A 22,108-nucleotide genomic window follows, 5' to 3' on the forward strand; every position below is an offset into this window, starting at 1 on the left:
ACTCTCAATTGCGAACATTGACGGTGAGTAAGCACTTCGCTGAATCACTCTTATGTACTTTGCAGGTTTTTACACCTAACAATGGTTGTCTGCAACCTGGATGTGGATACTAGGAAACCGAGTGATAGGACACTGGGACGTTAGTTCCCGAACAGTTCAGAGTACAGATAAACCTGGAATGTTCAGCGGCCCAGGACTTTGTGTCCCGCCGGTGCGTCGTCTCGAGCGAGTAGAGTTTAGTTCGACTAGGAAAGGTTTTAAGGCTCCTATAGTGATGATCTGTGAACTTATAAGTTCCTTAGATTGATGTCATATACTTCAGTTAGGCTTGTTGACATAGATTGCAATAAGACGTAATCAAACTTGACCGTGACTCGGAAATAAGTGCCCCGAGGTACGAGTGGGTCTGCCCACTATCCAAAATATCGCGTTGCTACGTAATTCTCCATTCACGAACACTATTTTTAGTGTGTAGAAACTTTCCTCGGTGTACACACGCAACGCGACGTAACACCCGCCGATGCCTCCGATGAAAGTAAAGGCTTGACGAACGGAACGGAATTGCGTGCTGTCGAGTGTAGCGAATTCGTTTCACCTACAGACCTTCAGGTCGACGTCATAACATATTCAGTGCAAGAAACGATATTGGATCTAACTAATGACTGGTCAAATTAAAACTATTTAAAATACTGTTTTGACACGAGAAGAAACAATCATGTTGGAACGTAAGTCGTCTATTTCAATTTTCCTCTCGTAGATTTTCATTATAAATAGTCATTTGAGTTTGTTTAAATATTTTATCAGAATAAATAGGTTATCTTTTCTTAGGCACAGTAAATTGAAATTGTAGCACTTAAAAAACAGGAAGCAAAGAACAACGGACGTCCAAACGGCGCAGCACCAGCAACCGAATAAAATTAACGTCCATCGAATTCCCACGTTTACACGTCACCATACGACAATAAACCGTGGCTCAACTGGTTAATTGACATAAACGCGGTCACTGAATAATGGATACTAGAATGTAACTGGGGCGGCGTGTAGCAACACTACAAGCCACAATGTACGCACGGCCAACACGCAATCAATACGCAACTACCGCTCACGCAGCCACGTGATTGCGTCCCCCCCCGCCACCCACTGGACCGTGGCCATGGCCATAGATAAAAGCAAGGGGGAGTCGCTCAGAATCGGGACACTACTGGCGACTGAAGGATTTGCTAGGCTCTTTGAGGAAAATCAATATCAGGGTTCACAAATGTCTAAGCAGCTAGCTCACAGCTCACGTATGACTGAAAGGTAAGAAATATAAAATGACAAATTCTTCAGTCTGAATTAACCTTTGGAATCGCGCATATTCCTAATTTGTCAAACAGTACGGATCCTAAATTCTATACATAAAAAGTACATTTAATTAAAGGAGTAGGAACTGTGCATAGCTTTACTCTTTGATAAGCGACAAACTCCAAAACTTTGTAAATAAAGTTATCTAAATGTTCGTGTACATATCGACGAGTATCTCAGAAAGAACGGATCGGGGTCTAGGGTGGGTATAAGAAGTAGTGGGGAAAAGAGAGGACAAAGAAGACAAATGAGTCGGTCTTTAGGCCCGATGGAGTTAAAGAGACATAAATCCATGAGTGGCCTCCATGCCAGAGCTCAAGCTGAGCCATTCCTGCTAAATTGTAAGCATTGTTACAAAGCCCATTTTTACAAATTACAACCTCCCCGTTTCGCTCAGCCCATTACTGCAAGGCTGTAGATCCAGTTTTACTTTTTACAATCTTTCCCTCTGAAATTGCACTTTTATACGAGTCCTGTTATCTGACACGATTTCACTACATTATATCATGCACACAACCTTTCCCACTAGAACAGGCCATCTCTACTTGCCCTAAGGTCTAACTACACATCAATTTCATTTCAAATATCCTTCTTGCGCTCCAAGTCCAATTACACGGCCCATTTACAATTTTCTCCTGTTACATTTTCTAACATTCCATCACAACTAGTCTAAACTCAGCTTTGTATCACGTGTATAATATGATCCCATATCTAAGTTAGGCCCTATACAACTCTAATTTCATTCACATTTCTTTAGTTTCATACCTCCAATGTTCAGAGGCAAATTATATTATACCTTTTTATGGCCAACCGAGTAAGCTATTTCTACTGATCTTTAAGCCCAGATACACTTCCCAATTTTTACAATATTTCTATTTCAAGCAACCTACTATTAAAATACTCGAACCCAGTTATATGTAAAATTTAATATCTACCTTTATCACTCCGATCATAGTATTCCTGCATGACACTTGGCCGTGTCAAAACAATGATGCTATAACAATCCTCCAATATTCTAGGGTGTAATTCTTGCAGCCTATTTTTATCGAGCTGAAATTCCCAAGTTTTACTACAACACTATTTACGACCCTCACGTCTCGAGAAGGGCATTCATTCCTCTAAGGCATAAAACCCTGTTAATATACCCATTCTTGGTCTCCTTTCCTCCAGCAGTCCATTCTTTTACGGCTATGAGCACAGTTGTATATAACCTATAATAATAATAATGTAATAAGCTATTTACATTCTTCATCATTTAGCCACTCCAATCCTACGAGCGTTAGCAACGTTAGAATATCTATTTACGATTTTGTCCTCTCGAAGTAATTCATACTAGGTTGTAAGCTCAGTTATATAGCCTGCTATATCTTGCTACTCAGTTTTAAAACTTCCCTCTCGATCAGTTCTTACCTACGCAAACTGATATGTACATTTATATTAAACCATTTTTTTAAAATCTTTCCTTCTACTCTTTGTTTGAAGTTGGTTTTTTGTGATGGAAGGATTGTGAAGGAAACAGGATTTTTCCGGACATTTGCCACCGTTAAACGATCAATAACACTACTACGTTTCGAGATCTGCAATCTGGTCTCTTCTTCAGGTAAATAACTAATACATCATTACAAACTACGTTAAAATAAACAAACATACCAGAGCGTTGTGACTGACTTTCCTTCTCGTACTCTATAATCCTACAAGTCTCGTTATATAGTTTACCGCCCTATTTACGAGTTCCCCTCTCATTCAGCCCATTCCCAAACAGACTCAAACAACACAATTTACAATTCTCTTGAAAAGTTCCTGGAAAGGACTAATCCCAGTATTTTGCTCTTTACCGTCTTTATCTATACCACAGACTCAATATAGTGATTGCTATTTTTAAATTACATACGACTACACCGTAATTATACATTTTAAGTTATTACCCGTGATCGAGTGTTACTACATGATACAAGATGAGTTTCATTTTACAAAATATATCAAAACAGTACGTAATTAAAAATAAATATGTTACACATTGTAATGTTTCTGCACTAGACCATGGTGAGCAGGTGACTGAGCTGAGTACCTACTATCTGATAGTGTGGTCGAGAAGTACAGACAACAACCGAAATAGCGAGCGGCAAGGGCCTGAGCGCACGGAAGCCAGAAATATATACGAGCAGCCCTAGCGAGCGCGACCTTCATACAGGAGCATTCACCTTTAACAGCTGCTATTTGTTATTCCGATCCTACTGTACACCTGGCCCTTGATACAACTATCACGTTAATAGAATTGTCTCATATCACAATACAATCTGTGGATTCTTTAACAAAACCACCCATCCTGCCTAACAGGGCTTGTTAAAATTGGAACATTCCACTGGAGTGTTTTTTTTTTTTTTTTTTTTTTTTTTTTTTTTTTTTTTTTTTTTTTTTTTTTTTTTTTTTTTTTTATGCACTGGATTAGCAGCAATTGTATCGCCATTGATATTACTGTGTCTGAAAGACTTTGGTTAGTTATTCGCAAATAAGGTCCTTGGAGTTCCTTGAATATACCTAAAATCCTAAACTTGCTTAATTAAATTGAATCCGGCCTAATTTAACCTTACTCAATCCAACCGAATCTAACATACCATAAACCTGCATAACAGTGAAATTAGGCTAACAAGAGTTACTTTTCTGTTCTAAAACTTTATAGCCTAGAATGTTAATTAATGAAGAGCTTAATTAATACACGACACAACTATTTCTTCTTGCCCTTACGGTTTTGCTGTCTCAACTTAAAACTCAACTGATTACTTTGCATTGAGACTTGCAGAACCATACTTTTAAACCTTTACAAAGCCTTAAGTTGTTAAAACTAAATAGAGCTTTCACTAATTATGACTTAACATAACAGATAATAAATGGATTTGCTGTTATTTAATAGTATTCTAAATAATAAATAGTTCATAGTAATTCTAAAATATCGTCTTAAACATTATTTTAATTTGCATTTTGTGGCGACATTAGTAACCACAACACTTCAAAAAATTCAATTTTTATGGATATTCCTCATAACTTGATTGACTTAAATATGACTTGAGAGTTTTAACTACGAAATTGCATTCAAATTCGCGGTAAAAGATAAAAGAACGTATTTATATTGAAATAAACTGGATCCGGGATCCGCCGAAGGTTGAACTGAACTGAATAAATTCATATTTTTATCAAATGGCATATGTCCTCGGCGTATATCTATGAGGAAAAATGATACATTCTAGATACTCTAAACCACTACAAGACTGAAGTATTAAGTGGCTCAAGTAAACAGCGACAACGAGAAATAGCAGTCTGCAGAGAGCCTGGACTCATCGACGGTACAGTCCTATCAGAAAGCACAGGTAAAGTGCTCCTGTCCATGAAGGGTATCAGTTTCCGGCAGAGGTCACCGACAAGACTGTCGGCGAGTAGGAATTGCGCTGCCATAACAGGAATTCAGAAGGCCACCTCGGTCCGACAAGGTCTCCTCGATAACACCTTATAACCTCACTTTACTGCCAGTTGGAGGCTGCCTGATAAGTCTCTGGTGCGAGCCGCGACCCGTCCCGCCGATATAAAGCGAATGGTCTTTCGCGGAGGTTGAAGACAGGAAAACTTGTATAATACTGTGCTTTTCCTAGTCCGAATGACATCCAAGAAGTTCTTTCCTCATCTTATGACGATGATTTAATATACTAATGCTTCCTCATCTTATGACGATGATTTAATATACTAATGCTTCCTCATCTTATGACGATGATTTAATATACTAATGCTTTCTCATCTTATGACAAGATTTAATATAAAAATTCTAACTCCACGTTCAGGGCCAAAGTCGTGACCCTTACTTTTACCTATTCCCTTAGGAATACCCCCTGGGAATCCTCATTTGATTTCACAAATTACGTCTTCAAGAGCCGCCCATCGCTCTCGATATGAGTATATCTCGTTCAGGACCATTTCAGTGTTGTTAAATCTGTCAATATAAATGCTGTAAATAGAAACAAGCGGCATCAAAATATCGCTTGCATTCTTCTTATCAGCAACACAAAATCGGTTACTTCGATATAACGTTCCCCGTTACAAATCACCGGCTAAGTCCATTCAGGTAAGACGTTTGCTGCATAGTTTTAGTAACTTCGACTGCTGATTGAAAAGTTACAAACTTGCTGCTTCACGCTTACTTAGTGTTCATTTCAAATGTGCTCGTCATTTTTCATCGATTGTTCATGAATACAAGTGTCTTTAATAGAATTTCCAAAAAAAATTGTATAAAAGTTAACAAGAAGCGTGTGTGTGTGAATCTGTTACTTTTCATTTGGAACAATGGAATATGTAGTTTGTGGATTAATAAACTAACAAAGAATTAGAAAGACAATCTGAGCACCACCGGGTTAAAGTTAGAAACTGTGAAATATTGGAGTCAAAAACAGATGTTGCCTTTAAGGATAAGGAGGCTTACACCTACTGATAAGTAAGCTACTTGAGTCAAAGGCTAAAATCGAGTAATTTGTAATTATGTCTGTAATAATTGGCATGGTTCAAAAATTAACATTTAAATTAAAAATAGTTAAAAAATAATATTTAAATAAAACAAAGTTAAAAAATTAATTAATTTTGTTACATTTTAACTAGGAATACCATTAAATTTTTTCGTGACTACATCGTATCGTACTGTTACTTGACAATCATTAAAATATTAACGTAACGTTAACGTAAGTTTTATGGAAACAAGAACAATGCAATGACCGTAATAAACCATTGTTACAAAGACTGTCCATACACTCCATATATACTTATGGACAAATGTACAGTAAAAACAAAAGTAGTAAAAAAAAAACCAGTAGATTTGTAAGGAGACACATGATAACCTTGTTACAGATATGCAAGTTAACACGCAAGTCGTGTTTCCTATCTACAAAAAGATCACAAGGGAATAGCATGAGCAAATTTCATTCATTTTCGCATCCAATGAACTAATGGAAAAAGCCCCATCTCTTCAGAGAAAACAAATTCAAGGTCGTGGCACCGACTGCATACGTACAGAGAACGCAAATACATTGACGTATATCGCATCGGGCCGATAGCGTTTCACGTCACACGTGTGTACATGCAGGCGTCCGCGCAATCAATAGTCGCCACTCGAACTGCTGTCTGGATACTCGTACATTATTGTTAGGGCACATATACACACACAAGATTGCTTTGGCTGTGAATGAGATCTAAATTAACGAAATTGAACAGGACGCTATAAAAGAAAGCTAAAATACATAAGAAAATATATCACATAGTACATGACGTTCTGCACACTATGAGTGATTCATTAAATAATTATATTTTATGCAAAAAGAAATACAAAATATATAAATACTATTAGATCTTCTTAAAACACATTACCCTGGTTCATATACGGATTTCGATTAATTGTGCCAATGTATTGCTTTTAAAATAAAACCGAGTTTAGACCACTTTTGTACAGTAAGGTTTTGTACAGACTGGAGAAAAGAGGCGTGGTCTAATTATCTTCATAGTGATTATCTTCCATCATGCATAAGGACTTATAGAAAACGTGGTATTCATTTGAGAAAACTGTTGATCCTTTAATCGAAATTTTGATTTCAATTCACTCTTGCAACTAAAACCTTTGGTAACAACCAATATAATAGGTATTTCAATAATTATGTAAAATCATGGGATGAAATGTGTGTGTAAAAACCTGGAGCCTGACCGAGTACACATAGACGACCTTCCCGCTACACGTCACTTCTTCATTGAATAGTCTCGAGAGCGTTCTCCCGATTTCGTCACGTGACGTTTCCGTGCCAATTCTATTGGAAAGCGTTCTGTCGGGATTCTGACGTCACGTTACGGAATCGGGAGGATGCTCTCGAGCCGGGTGAATCAAGACGTGACGTAAGGTCTCCCCGTAGCCACCCACCCCTTACAATCAGGTTACCTAATCTACTGTTATTTCCAGCATTCTCTATGAACGTATTTCAGCTAATAGTATGAATTATACACGAAAAATGAATTGCAAATATGCACAAATAAAGATAACAAACGTATGATAGTTGTACGTTGTTGCAAGAGTCCCCCAGCCGCTTTAAATAGTGTAGTAAAGAAGCCTAAATCACCCCAAGTGAGCACCAGACATACACAATAGCCCCGGCCCTGGCGTGGCGGTCTAGTACACCACCTTGAGCCGACCTCCTATTGGAGGCCAGAAGCTCGGAAACTGCCAGGAATGGACTCGTCGAATGTTGCTCCTGTACCTATCGGCGAGTTAGTCCCCCGCCCCTATAGAGATGTCTGTCTACGTGTGGGCCAATGGATAAAGTTGGTGTTGTGCACTCGGTTTTTAAATATCGGAATATTGTTGAAAGCGACAAACTCCAAAACTTTGTAATTAAATTTTACATCCCTCAAGTTTTGACCGACAGTTTTAATTCAAACCATACTGATTATTGTAAATAACATAAAATTACATAAGGTCCAGGTACACAACTCGATATTGAATAGATTAGTACTTCAAATATTGCAGTATACAAGCCACGTGACACGTGGTTTATACATGCCTATAGTAGTAGAGCAGTCGCCATGTCTAGGCAAATCTAATTATCCGATCTCCCATCAGATAAGTCTGTTGGACTAGCAGCATGTCAGGACAGAGAGGACGCGTGTTATGTCCTGCCTCATGAGTCTAGACCAACGCTCCCGTCACTTACCTCCCGAACTGATCAGTTAAAAAGTTATATGATTTTATAATTATTTCAGTGTTCCATTGCCAACATAAGTACTGCACTTTTGTATGGTTTTTATTTACGTTTAATCTAATGACGCCTTAAGGTTTTCTGACACAGATGAAGAAGATAAGATTAGAAACGCAATGTTCTAGTTTTTTTAAATTAACGATGGATAATGTCCGTTATCGTATATAAAAATCAAATATTATTGGACACAATAATAATAAATTATTTTCCGTATACTTAAAAAGGAAGGCGATGGATATCAGTGAATGCAGTGTAGTACCTTTTACTGAATTAGATACACAAGAGATAACTCATTTGTATCCTATAAATTGAGGCACGAAAAACACATTTACACACAGACATTTATTTATAATCTTAGTATCAATTTAGTGTCAAAAGGTACAAACAAACTTAACATATTACACGAAATATATGATTATTATTATACAGAACACAATTTAAATTGCTATATAGAATAATGTACAAACACGACAAAAAATTGGTTTGAAAAAGTCGATGATAGTTTACTCAATGGGTATACTTTAGCTTTATTGCCAGGACTCAGCTCTTTAAAATGTGGCTCGAACTATGAAAGGTTCAGCCTCAAATCTGCAAATGCTGCTTGTTGCTATAATCATTTTTTACAGATGCATAGAAAGAAAATGCTCTCTCAATAAATACTGTCATTGTAAGGGACATCAAACACTGCAGAGCTTTATCGCTTCTATTTTCATATTCTGGTCTCACTCTAGCCAAGAATTCAGAGTAAGATAATTATCAGTGCTTCTTTGTCGTTTGTTCAAAATAACACTGATCAAAGGGATTAAAACCCCACTTCTCTGCACAATTTGAAAATTCTCTCTGAATGATGGCCTTACCCAAGGGCCCTTTGAGTGGAATTTTACTTATTTTGACATTAAGTAACAATTCGAACTATGAAATATACAGAAAATTTTACACTGGTTAGAAAAGAGACGGGTCCTCCAAAAGCATGGATTCACCTCACTGACTTGTTGTCAGACACCTTGAAGGTGGTAATAGAACTGCTCTATAGTTTTAAATTAACTTCATCATTTAAAGAAATGCCATTCAGTATACCAGGTACTGAAGACAATAAGCTTGCGACCTAACTCAAAAGAGTAATCATCAAACATTTACTGAGCTTAATTTCTTACTTTACTTTCTCGAGTACTTTTCCCCAAAATAACCACCTCTGTATGAAAAAGCAATACTATAACAAGGCTGCCAATATCTTCACATAACAACTTAAATAGCTTTGATTTTGTTGAACTACACTTAGTAAAACTAACTATGTTTACAGAATGATTAAACCTTTTGAAGAGCAAGTTGGGAAACTCTATTCCAACATCACCCACTATGTATACTTATCACATTAAATTTAGTAGCATAGTAAAACAGAGTAATTACCTCTGTAAACCCACCTCCAATACCAACGCGATGCCAGTTTTCCAAGGGTAATAAAACAATATACAATTACATCAATAATAGTACAAACCACACTCTTTACTATTTCAACAATTAGATATGACTATTTATATGAACACTAACATACTGAGTCATCGCAAGGAAACTGTACAGACCTCCAGTACTATAGATACATTGTCATGACAAACTTCTAAGTCTTTTTGGGTAATGCTCAGAAACGTCTAAACCCACGAGGCTGTCAGCTACACAGCAATAAGATATTAAAATTGTTAACTGATACATTTTTGAACAACCAATACATTTATTCGATCCCAACACACACTGCGTAACACACTCTAAAGATTTATTACATATAATAATAATTATTATTTTAATTTACATCGCTATCGGATAAGATTTTATATGAAAAATACACGACCAGACACAGTTATATAGGCTTAGAAATTCGCCCTCCAGGGAAGAACGTGTAAGTGATCCATACGCGTTCAACTACATTAATAACATAGGGACACAAAGTTAGTGTCGATTGTAGACTACATACCAGCGAGACAAGTCCTTTAAATGATTTTATTTTATAAAAACAAAATAAGTTTAAAATTAATTGAACGGATAAAGAGCGGTGGTGGCACGGAGAAAAGCCCAGGTTCATTATTCAATCGAGGGCTGCCGCTGCGCGTGTGATGGTGCGCGCGCGTGTGACAGTTTCGCAGTTATTCTATCAGCTGTCTGCCCAAGGACGCGCGGGCGCACCGTTGCCATATCGACACCACTGAACGGCCGCTGCGGCGTTGCCATTCAGAGCCACATCCTCCACACAATGCTGTCCCTACCGTTCTCTCGCCCCTTACCAACTTCTAGTCTGTTCAATGATAACTACTTCCAAACAGAGAAATAACAAGGTACAAAAACCGAAGCCACGTTTAATTTGATATAAATCCTAGGGTAGAGCACTTTTCTTGGCAATACCAAATTGATAAAAGAACCTATTACAATAGGTGCATAGGGACATTCTGTTTAACAAACCCAGAAGGAAATAAAAACTTCATAAAATTAGTTGCATTTCTATTTTTAAATTCAAGCTTGCACCAGGTACTGTGTTAATACAAATTATAAAATACTTAGAGCAAGAAATTTAATAATATTGATGAGGTATTCCTATGGTGCATTTGCGTTGTACTTCTTGATTGTACAGGACATATTTTCAACACACTACGTGCATGCCGTATGTACCGTAATTAAATAGGATGTCCACTTAGGATGGAAACGGAATAAATCGGTTTAACATTATGGAAATGAAACCTTATTAAAAACTATAAATATGTTAAATAATACAGGTACACTTAACTGCATAAAGAACGCAAACTATCAAATTCTGTGCAAACTAACATATCACACGATAACCACTAATTTAACACTTACGAAAGGCCAAGTGAGGGGTCAAAAGTACGCACCTGTAACAAAAATGTTTATTAATACAATCACGCAAGAACCATGACGCAACATGCAATCAAATTATGAAAAAAAAAACGTTCACAAAAGAACACCAATGTTATAGGGTAAATAAATTAATTAAAACAATAAGAGTACGGTATAACAGAAGTTAAATAAATATGTACTACACAAAAATATAAAAATCTGTATAGAAAATAAAACACAACAATTGAGATAATAAGAGTTTGACTTCAATATTCTAATTCTGTGGGTTTAAATAGTTTCTTTAATGACAAACATTTATTGTCTCGGCCTAGTAATTATTTAGTGTTAAGACTATTGGTCCAACACAACAGAGCTAGGAAGTCGGTTATTGTTGCAATCTGTTTATGTCCAGTAAACTGTCCACTAACTTTGTAGTGAACGGGTAAGCGTACTGTACACAGTGATGATGCTAGTGGGCAAGAAGCTCCTACAGGACAAGCGTCGCGTTCTCTTAATTCTTCCTCAGATTATTGGCAGAAGGATAACAACTAGCTCGATAACCCGATGATGTCAGAAGTGTACAATTATTGCACTGAGGAGAATCCCTTGGGACCAATTATCCACATTGCTTTCCATGCACCAAACGAAAAATGAAATCTTGATCTCATGGAATTTTCTACACCAATTGTACATAACTGAGCTGACAAACATATAGGCGCTGTATAACTTGGTATATCCAAGTGGATGGAAGTTCATACGCGAAGCTGCAAATCGTTACCTACTGTACAGACAGAGCTATGTGTTCTGGTATCTCCTCGTGCAAAACTACACTTCCCGCAGGGGGTTTAGTGGTTTTCAGAGGGCCGTGTTATGTAAAACACCGGGCAAAACCGACACCGAAGGCAATCTCCCGACCTACGGGATGTAGGCCGTGTTGCGACCGTGTCCCCGTCCCCCAGTCCGCTATCAGGCGAGGTTTCTCCGCTCGGCTCCGCGGTATCCTCTTACTTTATTATATCTTATCAGGCGACCACGGGAAGCTGGGGTAATTACTCGGTAGGAGATAGCGGCAACAATGGCTAAGTGGACCTGATTAGATTGCGATCGGTCGGATATTTTAATTGGTACTGGTCGAAAATTGGCTAGACTGAGGCAACATTGAATTGTCGGCAGAAAACAATTTTACTCTACATTCCTAGTTCAAATACTCCGATTCTAATTACAGAATTTTAAATTCTACGTTCGAGTTCCTGAGAGGTTATATTGCTGTATATTATTAAAAATAAATTAACGGTGATACTTAATAATTGTTATTACTATTCGTAACAAAATATTGTTATTGATTAATAGTATCATAATGTTTATTTAACAGTACAAGTGTCATTTTTACGTAGAATAGCCTCATTTACCTAACGAGAATTTCTATTTTGTTTGTAAATCGGAGACCGTGACAGGAGTGCCACCATAAATGTTTAACGAGGAGTGCCAGCACCCTATCTCTTTCGGCAGATTCGCCGCGGTTGCAAAACTCGAGGTATGTGTAAAATAATAATAATAATAATAATAATATTTTATTCGTAACAGCTTTAAAGCTAGCTAGTACATATCTTTTAGCCACACAACACGTCTGCTCGACTCTCAGAAACGATATTTGGGCCTTTCAATCCAAAACTGTGAAGATGGAAAATAACTGTATTTACTAGGACACACTTTAAACATCAATCCAGCTGTTATAATGTACTAACATAACGCTAAAAAACTGAGGTCGCTAGGCTTGTAACAAATGGCAACAGACACTACACCAGTAGTGTTGACGATAATATCCAGGCATTACGATTGACGAGGTGTAGACACCATCACACATTCACGATAATTGCCGGACGGGATAGCGAGGAATGTGGAATGGGCTAGACCGGGGAGTGGTGTGCCGCTGGAGAAAACGTGGAACCGGGCACGGCATCGCAGCTGGGCCCGGTGTGACAAGGGTGGTCAACCCGGAACCTAATCTTATCTCTGTACGGGTGCTGAGAATGTGCCCATTGCCCGGACATCGGTGACGCAACTCGAATCCGGTCTCACGTTGATATAACTTTAGATCCCACGGAACAGAAATGTTCAGTCGCCTGGCTTCTTGGAAGTAAAGATGTCTGGAATGTGGTCACAATGTCACAATAAGGAGATATCAGAGATTTGCGGGAAAAAGTTTGGTACAGGAGGGATAAGATGGAGAGATGAAAATTGACATAGTTTAGCGGCAACGCATGCGACGTTATTCTATCAACCGATATCAGGTTGTGGTAACGTGTTGTTTCAGCAACTATTGCTGACTGACCGTTGTGAGCGTCTGTCCATCTATCCACTGCGCAACGTTGATTTAGTAACGTTTCCAGTGGACGTTGTTTATACATCATTATTGATATACAGTAAATTACTAAAACACCGACTTTGTTACTATCAAAATGTATTCAAACTTCATCATTCCTCACTGAGAACTAATTATAAAATAAAAACTATTAAGATGGTTACGTGAGAAGTTAGTTTAAAGCTCTCTTATCGTGGTGGCTATGATAGCCATGCCATAACATATCATGGGCGTTAAGTTAATCCGCATCTTGTGTAGAGAGAGTAACTTTTTCACTGACGGCTTTTGAGGCTTTAAGTTATCACAAATTAAAAAAACGCTGGCGGTCAATGGGACATAGTATTGGTGCGTTAGATTGTTTGATTTGGACTAACGGACTTGAACGGAGTAGGAGAGGACATCGCGGCATACAACAGCTATCTGTGGCGAAAAGTGCGACGTGTGAACGTCCCGAAAGGAGAGACTATCCTGGTTGAAGCCGACGTAATGTATAATGTAAACGATTTTTATTTAGTTTTATTAATTAGTTTTTTATTTTGTGTTTGTTTAAATAATATGTCTTTCATTTCAAAGGGAAAACCCAAAAACGTATTTAAGATCATATTTAATTCTCATATTTTTATTTTGAGTAAAATAATTGATAAATCATGACTAGATAAAAATAATAATTTGTAAACTTCATAATCATGTATCGAGTTACCAACAGAAAAAATAAGCGATACTGAGGTTTTGAAAAATGAATATAACTTAAAAAGTGGTAAAATATTACTAAACAAATGGTGGACCCAGCATAGAAATGTACCAAACACAACAATGTTGGAGAAGACAGGGCCAGAGCGTGTAGTAGAACGTGGAGCGCAAGAAGCAACCGAGGTCGACAAGGGTCTGGATGTCACTTTCACCTCAGCGCTTCCCATCAGTCATTTGTATACCACTATCATTTGAGAGTAAAATAAATTACATAGATTTGATGTAAAGTTTAGATCAAAGAACTGATACCGTCCTCTGCCATTGAACAAGATGGCCACAGAAGGCATAGATGGTGGTTACTAGCTCTAGGCGCAAGGACAGAATATTATTTTACGTGGAGAATTTTTGTCGGAGAAACGCAAACCTTGAACAATTTGTGTGTACTATATCCCTCTTATAAGGTTAGGCCATAGATGATTTAAATATTCCATAGTTTCTTCTAGCGTTTATGAAACTATTTCAAGATATTCAATTTAAGATAAAACTATAAATACTGTAATTTACTTTGTAAAAAACTTCCAGTGTTAAAACAATAGGAGTCGTGTCCGATTCACTGAGATGCTGTTACAAAAGAGTTTCACCATTCCCTATTCTGATGGTCATATGTGCAGATACTCGTACTACGCTCCTGGGAGAGGGCCAGTCCAATATGCGAGCAAGAGTCACATTGCCAAATCGATTAAACAAACATAACTCCTAAGTACCGAATGCTGGGAGGGGGTAAAATTTCCACGGTTGATTTAAACCTTATAATACACGATTAACACGATTGCTCTAACACAGTTTATTTCATCTTTAACACGCAGCGATCCACTAAAAATTATTGTCGAAAACAACAATAAAGTTCCTGAATCCATATTCGCCTATTTCACTGGAAAACTCCGTGTATGCTATTAGTATGTATGATTCATGAAAAGTGTAAGTGAAAATAAATGCACTAGATCGGTTTTAGAAGAAACTTGCTACAGCATATAACCACCCGATTCGTGCCTAGTGACTAATCGATTGATTGATTGTACCTAGAAGTTTTACATGCACACTGTATGTACTTTTGGTATCTATAATGCCTTTTATGTCGTGTATTCATTTCTAAGTCAAGAGTAGCGATTTCCTCAGACAACGTGTTCCCGACTCGGCTCAAACAATGGGATTTGCATTCTTGCGTTCAACGAGCGAAACCCCAGCAAATATTGACAAAGTTAAGACGAGTAAACAACAGGTGAGAGGAACAGTGCGGAGGTAACAAACAACAACAAGCAGCGTCCCGACCGCAGTACAATAGCGGAATACTTAGTAGGGCAATTGTTGACGGCGCAAGCGATACAACGTCGCGCTTCGAGCTCTGGAAAGCGAGTTTTTACTTTTCTGCTCACCAATTTTCCATTACTCTATAGAGAATTGAATACCCCCTTTAAAATAAGAGTATGAGTTCTCTCTTTGTGTACCCAGTCGGGCGCGTCTTATTGTGATTTAGACGACCTGGCGTATTACAAAGCCCCGTCCCACATTCTATACAATCGTATAAATATAAAATGTATGGTGTAATGAAAAGTGAATTGAATGTATTTCACAACTATCTTATGGAAAATTCAATATACAGTACACACGGATGTAGTGTAATTAAAACTGAAAATGTTAAGAAAAGAGATCGAGCAGTAACTGACACAAAAATTGTACACTATCATAACATTGTGTTATTTAAATTCATCAAGAAAACCTCCAAATTGTAAGAAACAGAAATCAAAACAGAACTAGAGGAAGTGAGCTGCTTGAAGGGCAGTGGATCAAGACACTGAAATGTATTACTGATGGGTTAAGGAACCTTACAAACAAAACCTAGGAACCAACGGTAGAGGAAGTGAGCTGCTTGAAGGGCAGTGGACCAAGACACAGAAATGTATTACTGATGGGTTATGGAACCTTACAAACAAAACCTAGGAACCAACGGTAGAGGAAGTGAGCTGCTTGAAGGGCAGTGGACCAAGACATTGAAATGTATTACTGATAGGTCAAGGAACCTTACAAACAAAACCTAGGAACCAACGGTAGAGGAAGTGAGCTGCTTGAAGGGCAGTGGACCAAGACATTGAAATGTATTACTGATGGGTTCAAGGAACCTTACAAACAAAACCTAGGAACCAACGGTAGAGGAAGTGAGCTGCTTGAAGGGCAGTGGACCAAGACACAGAAATGTATTACTGATGGGTTATGGAACCTTACAAACAAAATCTAGGAACCAACGGTAGAGGAAGTGAGCTGCTTGAAGGGCAGTGGACCAAGACACAGAAATGTATTACTGATGGGTTATGGAACCTTACCAACAAAACCTAGGAACCAACGGTAGAGGAAGTGAGCTGCTTGAAGGGCAGTGGATCAAGACACAGAAATGTATTACTGATGGGTTATGGAACCTTACCAACAAAACCTAGGAACCAACGGTAGAGGAAGTGAGCTGCTTGAAGGGCAGTGGACCAAGACACAGAAATGTATTACTGATGGGTCAAGGAACCTTACAAACAAAACCTAGGAACCAACGGTAGAGGAAGTGAGCTGCTTGAAGGGCAGTGGATCAAGACACTGAAATGTATTACTGATGGGTTAAGGAACCTTACAAACAAAACCTAGGAACCAACGGTAGAGGAAGTGAGCTGCTTGAAGGGCAGTGGACCAAGACACAGAAATGTATTACTGATGGGTTATGGAACCTTACCAACAAAATCTAGGAACCAGTGGTAGAGGAAGTGAGCTGCTTGAAGGGCAGTGGACCAAGACACAGAAATGTATTACTGATGGGTTATGGAACCTTACAAACAAAACCTAGGAACCAACGGTAGAGGAAGTGAGCTGCTTGAAGGGCAGTGGATCAAGACACTGAAATGTATTACTGATGGGTTAAGGAACCTTACAAACAAAACCTAGGAACCAACGGTAGAGGAAGTGAGCTGCTTGAAGGGCAGTGGACCAAGACATTGAAATGTATTACTGATGGGTCAAGGAACCTTACAAACAAAACCTAGGAACCAACGGTAGAGGAAGTGAGCTGCTTGAAGGGCAGTGGACCAAGACACAGAAATGTATTACTGATGGGTTATGGAACCTTACCAACAAAATCTAGGAACCAGTGGTAGAGGAAGTGAGCTGCTTGAAGGGCAGTGGACCAAGACACAGAAATGTATTACTGATGGGTTATGGAACCTTACAAACAAAACCTAGGAACCAACGGTAGAGGAAGTGAGCTGCTTGAAGGGCAGTGGATCAAGACACTGAAATGTATTACTGATGGGTTAAGGAACCTTACAAACAAAACCTAGGAACCAACGGTAGAGGAAGTGAGCTGCTTGAAGGGCAGTGGACCAAGACATTGAAATGTATTACTGATGGGTCAAGGAACCTTACAAACAAAACCTAGGAACCAACGGTAGAGGAAGTGAGCTGCTTGAAGGGCAGTGGACCAAGACACAGAAATGTATTACTGATGGGTTATGGAACCTTACCAACAAAATCTAGGAACCAGTGGTAGAGGAAGTGAGCTGCTTGAAGGGCAGTGGATCAAGACACTGAAATGTATTACTGATGGGTTAAGGAACCTTACCAACAAAATCTAGGAACCAGTGGTAGAGGAAGTGAGCTGCTTGAAGGGCAGTGGACCAAGACACAGAAATGTATTACTGATGGGTTAAGGAACCTTACAAACAAAATCTAGGAACCAGTGGTAGAGTAAGTGAGCTGCTTGAAGGGCAGTGGACCAAGACACAGAAATGTATTACTGATGGGTTATGGAACCTTACCAACAAAATCTAGGAACCAGTGGTAGAGGAAGTGAGCTGCTTGAAGGGCAGTGGACCAAGACACAGAAATGTATTACTGATGGGTTATGGAACCTTACCAACAAAATCTAGGAACCAGTGGTAGAGGAAGTGAGCTGCTTGAAGGGCAGTGGATCAAGACACTGAAATGTATTACTGATGGGTTAAGGAACCTTACAAACAAAACCTAGGAACCAACGGTAGAGGAAGTGAGCTGCTTGAAGGGCAGTGGACCAAGACACAGAAATGTATTACTGATGGGTTATGGAACCTTACCAACAAAATCTAGGAACCAGTGGTAGAGGAAGTGAGCTGCTTGAAGGGCAGTGGATCAAGACACAGAAATGTATTACTGATGGGTTAAGGAACCTTGCAAACAATTTGGGTTGTTGGTTTAACAATCACTTTAAGTGAATGCAACAATGATATGAATTGCACAGTTCAGCTATTGAATGACTTGTGATTTCCATTATACCTCTAGCAGTTTCCAATGACTTCTACTCATTTTACAAAATTGATTTCCTCTATTCCACTTTTAACTCCTGCCAGATATTGTGTGATATGTATACAAAACTAGTAAAGTAAAGAATGTATACAAATTAATAAGAGTTACAGCTCAAGCCCAGTTCATTGAACCATGAAGTGTTCCAGCCCACCATTTTTCTTAAAAGTCCTTATAGTAAATAGTTGTTTCACTTGTCAACATGCATTCAGTTATAAATAATTTCATACATAAAAGTAGCTCTATGAACAAGATTGCACAGTTATTTTATGCACTGAAAAGATAACTGAAAACTTTGGCTTCGTTTTCTTTCTTGTACAGTTTACACGACTTGACTATAGGACAACCATAATAACAATAGTTAGACTATTATGGACTAAACAACTATTAAGAAGCCTAGGTGATGAGGATTGTGTATTACATATATGCTCATCATTCATCTGAGAGGGATAAAACTGCAGCTGGCTTCTTGTCTGCATGACAGCTAGTTGTAGGAGCAATATACTTTAAAAGATCATATTCTTAAGAAAAAGAAAATAAATAAGAATTTGAAAATTTAGGGGTAAGCAAGAAAGATGTATACATAAGAAAGTTAAATTATTGCTTGTGGCTTGGCTCCAAAAATTTATTTCACTCTTTAAAGCTTGCAAAGAAAGTAATGTACTACTCATGTTGGCCATTCGAATCACACCAATGACCTACAAGTGATCTGAAGTATCAAGAGAAAATGTATTTATCCTCATAAGCTTGTCACATCACAATTATTATGAGTGTGGCTGCTCCTTGCAGGCAGCCTGTGCAGCAGGCGTTGGTGGTGACCTGGAAGACAACCTTTAAGTTTTATGTCCCCAGATTCTCCGGGTAAAATAAAATATTTTTACTTTAATATCATAAGCAAATAGATTTAAAAGTTTCTAATGTCCCATACTCTATATTACGAAGATCACCTTTTGAAATTTGTTGTATTACAGAGTTGTGACCAATGACAATTGCTCTTCAAGTCTTTCATAAAGAAAGATTTTAGCCACTAGACAAAAACACTTTTTAGTTCTGAAATCTTGCTGCAAACAAAACACACTTGAGATGAAACAGCCCATTACAAAACAAAATAACGAATTAGAGGCTACAGGCTACTTTTCCAATGTTCTCCCTGGCCTACTCTGAAAGACTGTGCTCTTACTTAAACTTAGACCTGTAGCAAAACATTCAGATAAGATTGTTCGGCACAATGATTCACACACAGACTGGACATGTTTCTGGATACCAGATATTGTGCTTCAAAAGCAACTCATACAAAAAGGACAATGACTACATCTGGAACAGTAATGAACACTCCAATCCTGCTGGGTTATACAGGCTGTAAAGGCTCAGGGTGTAATGTATCACACATATGGTTCTTTACTTGTATACACAGAATAGATTAAAGATATCAATTTTGTACATAATAAACATCAATTAATTTTATTTAAATTTTAATTGTTTTTACTTTCACTGAGATTTACAAGAAAGCCACATTTCACCTCTCATTAATTCTCTATTTCGAGGTCTAATTTCACTTGTAAGCATATTAAGGCAGTTTGTAAAGGAAAACGGCTACATCACTTCCCACGTCAGATGACTGATAATAAGCGTCCGCCACTTACTAACAAACGGTCAAAATGAAAGGTAATACCTCTCGAAATTGACTTGATTGTTTATTTTTTGTAATTTCAATGCAGAGATTGTGGAGCACATATAAAATGACATCCGTTTCGGCGATCGCTAAATGAAACCGAAGCGTACTTGTGGTGGGCTAATAATACGATGGGCGTACAAACAACAAAACCTCTCAAGGTCGGCGCAGAACAGAACGGCGGTGGCGGCCAATCTCTCGGCCAGGGCGAGGCGCTCAGTCCGGCCTTCCTCGCTCACTTTGCCGAACAATGGCAGGGCAAGCGAGTGCCGGCAGAGTGCGAGGCTAAGGGACTCTGCGAGAAATATGGATCCCCTCAATTCTAGTTAAGTACGGTTTTGAATGTGACTATTTTAAACTGTGTCATATACCCTCTGTATAATTGTAAACTCTGGGCAGGTTCATAAAGAACGATGATTGTTCATTGTTCTGTCATACAGCATCTTAACTTTCATATCATCACCATAGTAGTAGTATGCCAAAATCAAGCATATTGCCAGATCCCCTGACATCAGATAATGTTGGTTCAAAGCGAGATCATGCAGTGCAATGACAGGATTCAGATGTATGACCTGTGACACGTGTTCTCGGATTTAACGAAGAGACTATGATTTCTCAACTCTGGCATCCCTTTGCCCACTATTAAGAATCTGATGGAGATTACTGCCAATCTGTAAAAGTCACATAAAAGTTCTGTTCTAGGCCTTAATGGAAAGATTATCATAAAAGATTACAATAAATATACTTTAGTCACGACTAGATTCTTAATGTCTTATGGAGAATTAGTAATCGAAAAACTGTAATCTTTAACTGTCACATACATTTTATAATGTGTATGCTTTCAAGATTGTACTCAATGTCTTGTAGCGACCACTGGCGTCAATATATAGACGCACTAAATTGTCACGGGGTACGGACCCGATGATACTTCTCGTAATTATAATATTGTGTTCCAAACGGCGCAGCGCACTAAATACATAACTTAGCGGTTTCTTCTCTTTAGTCCAGTTTTGAAACGAAGTTGTTCAGTAGAACCTTACACCAATATTCAAATATCCCGAAACAAAATGGAGCCATAGAAATGTGATCAGGTAACTGTGTACATTTTGGCTACCATTTTGTTCATTTTTAAGTGACAACCAGCTTATTAAATAAACAAAATAAACAACGTACAGTGCCTTGAATGCAATGATTACTGTACTTATATTTAACATAGAAAATTGCACGAGATCTGGCAAGTTGGCGTACGAATGTAAAAAAGTTACTTTTACGTTACTGCTGTATTTACACCTGTGTTAGTCGTGATCAATATTGAATTGATGAAGCGGGACTTCGCAACGCGCACAATATACCTATTATTTAAGGTTAAGAAGGATGTAAGTAAAGCATAAAATACAACAAAAACATGTTCTACAGTTTATGACAATTGAAAAGTAAACAAATCTGCACCCATAAAATGAAACAAAACGAAAAACGGATGCTCGTAAATGAGAGTGACGGAGTGGAGAGGTCACAACTCGTAAAACGATGGCCTAGTTCGCCCTTTAAATCCGCAACCTTGGCCCTCAATGCTAACGCACCGGCGGAAGGTCGCGTGGACAAAAGGCTCTTCAAGGTGAACAAGACCGAATGGCAAAGAACAAGAGCCAGAGACGAACACGGAGTCGCGCAATTGATTGTACACTGTGCGGGTACTGATGGGGAGGGGGAGATGGATCCAAGATGGCCGCGATCAGCTGTTCTACACACGTGACGCCGCCACTGTTGCCAACTGCCTCCTGCCTGACTTACATAACCTCACCAGATAAAGAACTCTGTTAATAATTGTTATCGTTTGACACCCGCCGACATCGTGATCGCCTCGCCTCCCAGGCTGCGCAATTCATGCAATTGCGCGCTGTATCAGTGATATCGCGTTCGCGTGCGACCAGATGGAAACGTCACCACATAAAAAAAAAAAATACTTATCCCATAGTGACAACACCGAAACTGCGTTTTTATGGGTTCACTGACAGCATTTGCGGATTATACCGCTGCAAATTGAGAATGGTACTGATT

General features: G+C 38.5%; 1 protein-coding gene across 3 annotated transcripts in view; it reads right to left on the minus strand.

The window, feature by feature from the left end:
- LOC124369785 (AN1-type zinc finger protein 6-like) overlaps positions 1-22,108 on the minus strand; it is a 100,185-nt gene that overhangs the window by 14,966 nt on the left and 63,111 nt on the right. The window contains exon 1 of one of the 3 annotated variants that reach the window (XM_046827882.1): positions 10,962-10,986. The exons of the other annotated variants lie outside the window; for them this stretch is intronic. The gene's annotated coding sequence lies outside the window, so the exon portion shown is untranslated. Of the gene's footprint in view, positions 1-10,961; positions 10,987-22,108 lie in introns of those variants that run through there. 3 annotated transcript variants of the gene reach the window in all.

This window comes from Homalodisca vitripennis, chromosome X (assembly GCF_021130785.1).
Source record: "Homalodisca vitripennis isolate AUS2020 chromosome X, UT_GWSS_2.1, whole genome shotgun sequence".
Classification (NCBI taxonomy): domain Eukaryota; kingdom Metazoa; phylum Arthropoda; class Insecta; order Hemiptera; family Cicadellidae; genus Homalodisca; species Homalodisca vitripennis.